Below are 12118 nucleotides of genomic sequence, written 5' to 3' on the forward strand. Positions count from 1 at the left end.
GTATCAAGAAGGATTTTGTTGATGAAAAATATTGTTACAAAGTAAAATGTTCCAGCTAAAATTTAAAGTCTATACTCTGTTTTCCCAAAATTTGGGTGTAACTGAACTGCATTAACTGTATTAATAGCAAAAAAAAGTGTCAAGCATGTTTAAAGTAATGGTAGGATTCCTCGAGAACAAGAAGGATGCCAAAGTTTCAGGCTGTAAAGAGCCATTGAATAGCAGACAAAGATGACATGGAGAGGAAATCTTTGTCAAACAAATGAGGAAAAGCCTGCAGTTTAGTCAGGTAAATTACACTGCAGTATACAACAGTATCACACCAACAGAAATTTGCAATAATATGTTTGAATGTTTTAAGGGTATCTGTTATTAGAACTTAAAATAGGCTGCATGGAGAAAAGAATGAATACATACAACAGGAAAACAAGAGTTTACGAAAGGCCTAGTTTGCTCTTGCTTATCTCCTTGGTTATTTTTTTTTTTAAGTTGCAACTATTGGAAAACTAAAAGAAAATAATATAATTTCCATATGTTTTATAGGGATTGAAAATATGCAGATTTTCCTTGATATTAATTCTTCAGTGAAAACTTTCCAAGATTTGAGAGTTAGTGCTTAGATTTAATGGTATCTTGTGATACTGAAAGGAATTGCACAGATGCCACAGGAAAGAGGCATGGGCTGTCCAACAGCACAGATATAGACAGCTTTATACAGGAGTTCAAGAGAAGAGAATTATGATAAGGAAACAAGACAATAAAGAGTATTTTTAAGGGAAATTCAGTAATGCTTAGGCTTACTTACGGAGCTGCAACATACCACCCAATTAGATCATATGCCTGGGATTAGTGATTTGATGAAAAGTGGATTTAAGGGAATATGACAGGAGCAGCAGGAGGAAGTTAGCACTCTATGAACTCTGACCTGAAGTGACTTTATGTTGGCATGAAGTGTACAGAAGAAAAGATGAGATCAGTGAAGGATGTCGGGGAATACAATGAGTAATGACAGGAAACTATGAGAGATGGACTTACTGGATCAAAACAAAAACTGTTTGAGGAATATACTAGTTCTGACAATAAGTCATTAGACAACAGGAAGAGATACCCAAGAAGAAAGAGATAAAAAACCCCACATGGAGTATCTTTTACAAAATGTCATTGAATAAAATGGAAAATTACAAGTGACCTGACAAAGAAGGAAGGAGAGAACAGCCTGAAGTTTTAACTAGGACTGCTCAAAATAGGTCATTTGCATAAGATATGTTAATGCAAAGACAGAAAATAGGGAAAATCTGAATTCAGACAACAAAATGTGTGACCTGGCCTATTAACTGTAAATCACATTTCAGTTGATGCATCTAACTGTCTGGAGATGAGTAGAAATTACTACATTAGAAAGTTGGCAGTAACGTGCAGCAAGTAAGAAAGGAATGTTATCTTCATAAGACACAAAGATGTAAAAAATAAGAAATGAAAAAGCATTACCAAATTTTTCAAATGTTACTGTTAATGGAATTGGAATATATGTGAGAAGATCAGATATGGCAATAACAAAGGAAAGCAGACATCCTTATCACATTGAAAGTACAGAAAACATTGAACAGCAACAATCACCAATGATAAAATTGGGAGAAAATATGGGGAATGGAAAGCAGAAATGGAACACTAGTCATTTCTAGTGCACTGGGATTTTATCATAAGGATAACATGTCAATACTGTGTAAATTGGAAGTCAGCTCTATTGCAGAAAGGTTTTTTGCAGTTGAGGCCAAAAAAAAGTGCCAAATTTGTCCTCAATTCATAGCATGTGTTAAACATACCCAACTGGCAAATGATATCTTAGTATTAATGGTACAATCCATCTTATGTCTGCTCGGTAAATCGCTACGTTGTCCTGATTGCAGGTTTTTGTTGTTGAACAGAAGAGGGTACACACACATTCACATATACTAGTTAATTATTTTTTTAATAGGAGAAAGCAAGGGGGAGGGGGGGGTGTACTTTATAAAAGAAACCTTTAAAATTGAAAATACATTTAGCAACACTGATAGAGATTATATGAAATAATAGTGCAATTTTGCAAGCTGTAACTCTCACCAACTGTGAAATTCCTTTTCTGTAGGGTGGGGGAAAGGAGTGATACGTGCAAGTACTTAAATCTCTGCCTATGATTTTCTTATGAACATAAAAAGGCTTAGAGATTCTTCTGACAAAAACTGGGCTACTTTTTAACATATGCGGTGCTCTATGAAACAATAACTTATGACTGAGTGCAGACCCAGTTTTTCAGGGGCAAGAACCCAAGTACTGGGCTCAGGTTTTGAGAGTGCTAGAAATTTTTATCTGGGGAGACCTAGGGACCTGGAGGCTTTTGGGGGAATTTGGGAGTAGATTAATCTATCATGAGCCCTCCAGAAGGCAACTCTGAAACACACCTGTAAAATAATAAGGACACTGGTAACGTATTAAACACATTGGTCTAACGTATCTTCATATTAGCAATTTTATTCATCCAAAGATCCCAAAACTTCAATCTTTCTATACTTACATATATCAGAGATCTGGTTCTATGTTTCATCTCTTAGAGCTGGGACCCTTCTAGCTGCATGAGTCAGAATAACTCTGCAATAGTTCAGGGGGTCATACATTTCTTCACCCACCCAAGGAAATTTAATCTCTGACCCAATTTCCTGTATCATACTGTAATATGAAATCACACATGACATCAGAGCTCATGCAGGGCACTCCAAATTCTGACTCACTCTTTCCTTTGGCAGTTACAGCCAGGTGTAGGTTAAGACCACGACACATTGCTCATTTAAAGTTTTATTTATGGTTCTTTATGGAAAGATTTTTTTTTCAAAGTGGAAGGAAGCTGAAAAGTAGGGAAGGAAACAAACCTAAGAAAGAGTGAAATATGCCAAGCGGAGTAAAATAACAGAAAGACAGATCAAGTGGGCTGTAGGCAGGTGCCAGGGCTACTAGACTGAGCCCTGGTGAGGCTAAGCTGGACAGGGCATGAAAACCCACCGGACAGACTCGATCTGAAAAGTCTTTGGATGTGACAGATAATAGTGTGAGATGCTATCAAAGGTTGCAGAGAGCACTGTAGGAGAGGTCTGACTTTCACAGGTGATTAAGGAGAAGTTATGTGTGAAATGACCAAATCTCATGGATAACTAGAGAGGAGCACTGGCGACCTCTGGGATAGTCAAGTCTTGCAAGGTCAACAGTGCAGTCAAGGTCAACCAGATCAGTAATACCAGATAAGGTTAAGATTACCTAAGCAATGGTAACAGAAATACCAAATATGGGTGTGAATGTCCCCAGACTGGCACAAATGGGCAAAAAGTAGTTAGGGATTGGTTGTTTATCTGGGAGAAGATTGGGGCAGAGAAATGTAGGTGCAAGAGTGGAGAAAGGAAGGAACAAAAAAAGGGTAATAAGGTGTGCAAATTACACAGCCACTGCTGTCCAGGAGTATCTGCCAAGCAGCCCTGTACTTGATCACCACAGCCAGAGCAGGAAAATAAATCAAACCCATATTCTGAACAACTGACAGGAGTTGAACATGTCTCTGCAGTCAGGAAGACAGGTTGGGGAGGTAGAGTTCTTCCCCAGACAAATAGGAGAGTACCAGTACAGATGACTCAAGCACCCTGGCATCACGGTGTGAGTGCCCATCCCAAGTGTGGCAGCATCAGCAACTGCCCCACAATTTCTAGGAGTGAGCTTCCGAGATGCTGTGTCATATGGCTCGCTGGTTGCAGTCACGCTGCAAATGTTTAAGTGAATGATAAAAACTGAGGTTTGTCATCCTGTGCTGGTAGGTAAAGCAAGGCAAGTGCATGTCAGTACTGGTGAAGATGCTTATATTCCAGAATGAACTTAAACAATATTCACTCCATTGCTTCCTCTGGGGCACGGTTCTCAGAAGAAGAATAAAGAGAAGGAGGGGTGCCTCAACACGGTAGGTTGGGAGGTTTTTTGCTCAGTTTTTCTAGTGTCTTCTGAATTATATATGTACCAAAGGGTAACGTGTTTTTTAAAAAGTTAATTAAAAGGCTTTGATTATTTTTGCAATTTAAAATGGATAAACCTCAGCAAATCTAGTTCTGCTCCTTGTCAATCTAATAGTGGTTGCTATTATTCATTTGCTTACATCTTTCCCGTTCTCCTACTAGGGTCCCAAGAGATGGGGCTTTAATACTTTTCAGAAAGTTCTAGAGCTCATCAAAGTCACCAGGCAGGAAGATTTTCCTCTCAAAATGGCCATTAAATATTGGAAGACCTCTGTCGTAGTTCCACTAGCCATTAATCACTTGTCCAAGCTATCATATGTATGTGTGGCTCTTCATCTTCTCTAGCAAGTCAGTGTCTATCTCTTTGGCTCTCTTATCATTATGATTTCTTTTCTCAGATCTTGCACCAAAAATTTACATAGAAACATGGTGTTCAGGAATAAATGCAGTGTTGCAGCATAGCTGTTTTGAAAGGGAATGTTACCACCTTGTTCTTTCATACAATGCCTTTTTGTATGATAAATAGATCCTCAGATCCTGTTATTTATCCAGTGCAGGCAGTAGTGAATGACCTTTAAGCAAGCAAACTTCTAAAGAGAATACACTTCAGCGCATGTGGGCAGAATATTTTTCAATCATTTCATAACAAAGACTTTAGAATATGCAGGACTGAACCAAGTAGCTTTCTCTATACATTTAGTTTTAAATGACAAAACCATCATTATTTAAATTGGCATAGTGTCACAATTGCAGACACAACTTGGGATCATTTAAGTTAGTCACATAGCCTTTTTCTTGCTCATTACCTATTGTTTATGCATTTTATTCAGATTCCCAACCATGTTCAGAGAATGTGCTGAGCACCAATGCAAGATTTTGAAAAAAGTGAAGCTCTGTTCTTGCACATCTTTGTCAAAATATGCTGCTAACCATTCGCCTAATAGCTCTTAGCTCTCCAGAATAACATGTAAGGAAGCAAAAAGCTGGCGTTTGCATAGTAATGCAACAGATTTGCTCTAATCTCAGTGGAAGATGAGTGTCTACATGCCACATTTGGTTTGCAAAATTTTAACCATGCTTTTGCTGAACAAATGTGTGCTTGAAGATTGGAGTGGTAATCTGATGTGGAGCCACAGTTTTTCTGTACTCTCTGTTGCACAGAGGTAGATATTTAAAGTGGTATAATGTGACTGATACTGCTTTACATTCACAGCTACTCACAAATGGCTACCTCAGAATTATAGTGCCCCAGTCAGGATTTCCTATTGATTCTACATAGAACTGGTAATAAAACACAATGCAGACCAAAGCTAACATGCGTCTCAGGCAGTAAAGAGAAGTCAACACCCAATTTGGATAGGAGTTTCTGTTATGCTTCAAGCTCCTCCATCTGAGCATTTTTGTCCCCCAGATACCACCAGCAGTTGCTGACCATGGCTACTGCAGACTTCCTGGGAATTTTTGTAGCCAGAAACCCTTTAGGTTCCTCAGTCTTCAGTGGGGAAAGATGGTAAAAAGGTACAGAGAACAGTCTTGCCTCCTCTCCTAGATTTGGCAGGATACTTAGAGATTTCATCATCCTGAATGTAAATGCTGTCAGTAATAAAATATTTGGCAAGATTTCTCTGGAATGCTATCACATCCCAGAAAGCATGAAAACACAGAAGGACCAAGAACAGAAAAAAAATGAACTTCACTGAGTTACTTTATTTTTCTTTAACTTCAGTTTCTAAACATAATTGTTTTTCTCTCTCCAAGTTTAGAAAATCTGTGAATTTAGAAGTTTCTTATAAAGCTATTTCATCGTATATCATCATCTCTGATTATGCCAGGTTCATTCTAAGGCAACAAACAGTATTTTCTACTTAACAGCCATAATAGAGATTTCCATTTAAAATATGAACATCAGTCAAATATAACCTCTAAAATTAGGAATTATAGTTTAATCCAGTAACCTCTGTCATCCCTGGGAAGACATATGCACCTTCAGAGCAGTGATTCATTCCATCTGCTGATTGGTAGGTGTCTGAGGCAGGCAAGACTGAGTCTTTCACCCTCTCCTAATTATTGGGAGATCCTAGATACGTAAATGTTTAGAAGACTGCCACTGAGTGAGATGAATCCCACTTTTATTCACAGGTGTTAAATATTTAAGAGCTTTACCATCCTCTTCACAACACTAAGGACAATGATGGACGTGGCCTCGTGTGTGTGTGTGTGTGTGTGTGATTATGTGTGTAAATATATCTATAAACACACATGATCAGGAAAAACTAGAAATCCCATTTTATACTGAAATAACTGAGCCAGATAAAGTTTACTGTATTTCTTATAGAAATTTAAGAAATTACTGCACAACCAAGACTAGCTCTAAGCTCTTCTCAAATATCTTACCCACTAAACTATCCAGCTCTAGTTCGCTTCCCATGGCTGACTGCTATTCACCTCGATATTTTAGGTGTGGAACTATGCATACTAGGGCTTTGAAACCTGGGCATATCCAGGGACTATAAAAGATTTAGCTAAATTCTATGACTTTATCTACCCAGAAATTATCAATATGGTAGTTAAAAACCCTGAGAACATATTAAGGGGGCTGACAAGGGTGCTGCCAAAGTTTTACTTCATTGCAAGCAGCTGTGCAGTATTAAAGATAGTCTAGACATCACTAATCAAACTAAATTTATGCAGCAAAGATTCCTAACCTAAGAGAAAGAGTGTTAAGAGAGCACATGAGAAAAATGTTTTGGCACTCTTTAATGGACAAGAATTCATAGGAGAGGCTTGTACTGACCCTACAAGATCAAAGAATTACTGTGATGTAGATGTGCTGTTTCCTTATGCAGTGCTTATTAGGTTGCATAAAGTGGAAGTTTTTAAACACAGTAATTGCTATGACTTTTGTATATCTCCATGTACAGAGTTAATGGAGAAAAGTGTGCTGGTTTTGGCTGGGATAGAGTTAATTTTCTTTCTAATAGCTGATGTTTTGGATTTACTATGACAATAATACTGATAACACACTGATGTTTTCAGTTGTTTCTAAGTAGTGTTTAGATTAAGTAAGTCAAGGATTTTTCAGCTTCTTATGCCCAGCCAGCAAGAAGGCTGGAGGGGCACAAGAAGTTGGGAGGGGACACATCCAGGACAGCTGACCCAAACTGGCTAAAAGGATATTCCATACCATGCGATGTCATGGCCAGTATATAAACTGGGGTAAATTGGCAGGGGATGGCAGAGCGGGGATTGCTGCTTGGGAACTAACTGGGCATCAGTCGGTGAGTGGTGAGTAATTTCCTTGTGCATCACTTGTTTTGTATATTGCAATCCTTTTATTATTGTCATTCTATTATTTTTATTATTATCATTTTCTTCCTTTTTGTCCTATTAAACCATTCTTATTCCAACCCACGAGCTTTACTTTTTTTTCCCGATTCCCTCCCCCATCCCACTGGGTGGGGGGAAGTGAGTGAGTGGCTGCATGGTGCTTAGTTGCTGGTGGGGGTTAAACCACGACAGGAAGGAAGTAGTGCAGAAGGAGGGAAAATAAGAGTGTGCTAACAGGGTTTTCTTCTGAAGTATTGATACTTTGCAGAAGTCACACTTTGTAGAATCATTTCTATCTAATTATGTGTTTCACAATATACACTTTCAAAAGAGCTGACAAAGGTAGCATAACAATGGGAAGAAGAAAAAATATAAAACAAATGGCAGGCAATGAATTAAATTCTCAAGTGGGAATAAAATATTTCTCACCAAGCCACTTCTAATATTCAAAATTTTAGACAGAAGTGATGAGGATCAGTGCAAGGAGATCAGCAACACAGGGATAAAATAATGGTTGATGTAATTTGATTCAGACTACACTTGCCTTTTATCTGCAAAAGAACAGATGCTCTAGCTAGTTCCAAATTATGAAACTGTAACTTCAAAACACATTCCTCTCTCCAGAAAGCAGATTTAAAATTTAAATTAGTGTCTCTATGTTGTATGCAAGTCAACTACTTTTTCACAGGAAGAACAGACTCCCATGCTTTCTATCAAGGCAGAGGTCTCAGAAAATACATTTTACTTACAGTGAGCTGTGACTGACTACTTAAAAGTAAAATAGGTCCTTTACCATCATGCAGGTAGAGTTAACACTTACAAAAAAAAGCATAGAAACTCACAGTGTTAAAAGAACATGCACAGTTCTCTCTCTCATTCATTTACCAGAAATTAATACATTTGGTATAATTGGTTCCCTGATAGGTGATAGACCATAATGTTGGCAATCCTGACCTAAATCACGTGGTCAGTCACTCACTATAAAAGGTTCTAACTTTTGTTACCTAGTTCAGAAACAAATCACAACAAAAATACTGATTTTTCCAAATAAAACAATCTTCTGATGTCCAGAAGAAGGGAAAAGCAAACACTACCTCATTTATTCTTCAAATTCTCAAACTTTTCTTCAGACAGGATGATAATGTTCACTCTGAGAAGCCTCAGCTTCCAGCTGACACAGTAGTTGTGAATGGAAAGCCATAGGAATTCTGCCATGTTTCTTTCCCATTTCATCCATTAGGATAGCAGGGGAGAGAGAGAGAGAGAAGCAATATACTGTAGAATTATGTGTCTTAATTGCTCACTTTTAGTGTGAAATATAGCATTATATATGCATTTATGCAATAAACATTTCAGGAGGGGGGATGGCAATTCCTGAGGGAATCAGTAAAAAATCATGAAAGATTCCTATAGTACAGTGTTACTTTAAAAGACACAGCCATAATAAGAAGCAGATCTATATAGGCATGATGCTGCACAGTTTACATTTTCAAACCTTTTCCATGTATTATCAAATTACACTTACTGATTTGTACGCATGGCTCCATTTTATATCCACCCTGTACTTGTCCCACTGTGTCTACAGGAACATTGTAATTACAGCAGCTTTACTTGGGGTGATGTGAATAAGGAGAAATTGAAGAGTAGATCAATACTAATAGGGGGGAAAAAAAATCTTACTCTCATATCATAACATTGCAGAAGTTGAAGTAGAGTTGAAGGAGAACTTAGTGATACAGACAAGAGAACTAAAGGAATAAGCACATGAACAACACCATTACCAGTGAAGTGGAGATGACCAGAGGAGATCTTTCAAACTGTCATGTAGAAAGATGAGAATACAGTGACAAATGAACTAAGCATGACTGATTTCTGGAAAGAACTATGGGAATGGGAGGCATCATATAACCCTTTGGCAAAGTAGATTGAAAAAAGTACATGTGAATGGAGTGATGTGATTAATCAAAGTGAAGTGCAGATCATGGAAAAGGAAGTTCAAAGGAGATTGAGAAAATTACCTAATTGGAAAGCACCAGGAAAAAGAACAGAATCACTGATCGTCACCTAACAAGCTTTACAAACTAGTACCCTCAATTCAAAATACATATATGAGAAGCTAGGAAAAGATGTATTTAGCCAGATAATGGCAGGAAGAATTCAATTAATTAAAAAGATGGATTACACTAAAACAGGCTCACATGCGGGTTTGATGCTCCTGGAGAATGTACACAACACAGGGATGCCATAACGTATTGACTATCCCTTTGGAATGGACCTGCATTAGCCTGTGGAGTAAGAAGGCTTTCTTGGCAGCTAAAAGCAGGTCAGGCAATCCTAGCCATTGCAGAAACTTGATAATGTCTAGCAAATGAGTTCTTGTATCAGAGAAACAGAGCCTGAGGAAAGAAGGCAGGCCTGCCAGCAGGGCAGAATAGCCTTTTCCAGGAAAAAAAGACATACATGTTTCAAGACCTCACCAGAGGGGATTCCTCCAAATGTTTTGAAGCAGTCTTTAGATGAAATTTATCTGAGACGAGAAAATCAGAAATAGTGTGATGAATCAGTTTGAACAGGAGAAAGCAAGGGGAAAGGCCATTTTTTGTACCTTATAAGACCAGTCAAAGCTGAGCTTATAACCCATCTGTGTCAGTCACCCATTATTGTTATATTATTTCATTCTTCTATTCCCCCTTCTGGTACAGCTTTCTCTTTTCTGTGTATTTCAACTCATTTTCCTTTTCTGCTGCAAATAACTGTCACCATGTGGTTTAGTTAGAATGTTTCTCTGGTTCTGATTTAATAAACACCTATAAATTCAGATACTTGGGTCAGGTATTTTCCTGATTTGACAGTATGTTTTTTCATGAAGCTCTGAGAGTACTGCCAGCAGAATTCAAATGCAGAGATCCAATACGAGTTTTCTAAATTTCATGTACACTTTTAGCTTCGTAAAGTCTTTCATCTTTTCTCTTAAATATGCCTGCTCAGTTTGCTCCTCACACATTATCAAAAACATCTGGGATGTTCCTGTTATTTACAGTCAGGATACACAATGTAGGTATGTCTGAAAGTTTATGGCTTTTGCTTTGAACTTGAAAATTTTGGCCAAATATTACTTTGTATCACTATGCTAGAATCAAATTGAATAGACTTCTGGTATCATCTAAAAAAGGCAATATGTCAGATGATTAATTATAATGCTGAAAATGTGGGGGAAAAAAGATGTGATTATTCATGTTGTCTTGAGCAAGTCATTAATCTTTCCTTTGCAGCTGAGCAAACTGGAGATGATAGCTGGTTTGGGCTCTGTAGAAGGCAAGTGTTATGAGGATGTAAATGTTAAGTATCATTTTTTTTATTATTGCTACCAGTTCACGCAAGGAATTTGGCAACAAGTGAGAGGTTGCATTGCTGCTCAATTCCAATATAAAAAGCTCTGGCTGACTGACTATCTGAGAAATTGTTCTTTTTCCATATAATCTAGTGGCAGGAGAGGAAACAAACAGAGGTAACAGTTCAACCATCTCTAGTTAATAGGAATTCATTCAGGCAATCAGGTGGTCTTCAATTAGATGAATGTACACAACACCTGGACTAATAATATTCTAAGCATGTGCTCCTCACTATTTGTGAATCTGCAGAATGGATGCAAATAAATTTAAGCCTTCAAAATATTGCTGCTTTTTTCCTGACTAGCAAAGGATTAACAAAAACCAAGCAAAGGATAATGAAAATAGCTTGCAGTGCTTTTTTGTTAATACAGATTAGCAGTAGACATAATTCAAATACCTTTCCACTTCGCCTCTGCTCCAGAGCCAAGTACCTCTGAAGCAGAGCAGCTTTGCTGCTTACACCTGGATTTTGACAACTTCATCCCTACCTGATACACACAGCAATATGGAGGCACTGCCTCTCATTCACACACCAAAGGAAGCATGTGCATGAGCTTAGAAGATGTTTTAAATCAGGATAGTCCAATGTCTCCTCTTCACTCAAAACTGCTCAGTATTAGAGCAGACCTTGTAGCCCTCTTAGTAAAGAGCTAGTTCCAGGCACCTACAGCTTTACCCTGCCAGTCCCCCATGAATTAGGCAACAGAGACACTAATCCACATTTGAAGAGAGTTTAGACATCTGTGTTCTGCGTTCATCCCAAAAGCACTACAAATTCTTCATACATACCTCTGCACAGACTTGTTTTATATCAAGGTAACATCTGATACATTCAGCGTTCAACTGCTACTCCTTTTCTGTCCCACTGGTGTTCTACCAGTTATGTTTCTGGTGCGTTCAAATGAGGAAACACTCCAAATTACTCCTCTGAACATATGTATTTCCATGCACAAAGTCCTCCAAGACCCATAGGTACAGACCCTCACAAGGAAACCTCTGTCAATGAAGGTATAGCGTAAAACATAATTTTTAAAACCCCAGATCCTGTCAGCTTAGACCTGTGCCTGGAGAAACACCGGACAGAGTTCTGGCCCTCCTGTCCCGCTCACAGGGCACAATGGCAAAAACTGCCATAATTCTGGCCTCTCAGGACCAAGGGATGAGGAGAGTTTTGGCCTTATTTTCTTTCCTGTTTACATAGAACAATTGATCTTCTTCATCTCATTTTAGTTATCCTTGGTATCCCCACCATATACAACTGCCAACTAGCAGTATAATAATCAGGTCCCCATTAATTAAAGAGCAACAACCAGATCTATTGCAATAGGAAAGCAAGGAGAAATGCTTACCCAGGACTAGGTCTGGAGCATCAGC

Source organism: Accipiter gentilis, chromosome 4 (genome assembly GCF_929443795.1).
Source record: "Accipiter gentilis chromosome 4, bAccGen1.1, whole genome shotgun sequence".
Taxonomy (NCBI): Eukaryota; Metazoa; Chordata; class Aves; order Accipitriformes; family Accipitridae; genus Astur; species Astur gentilis.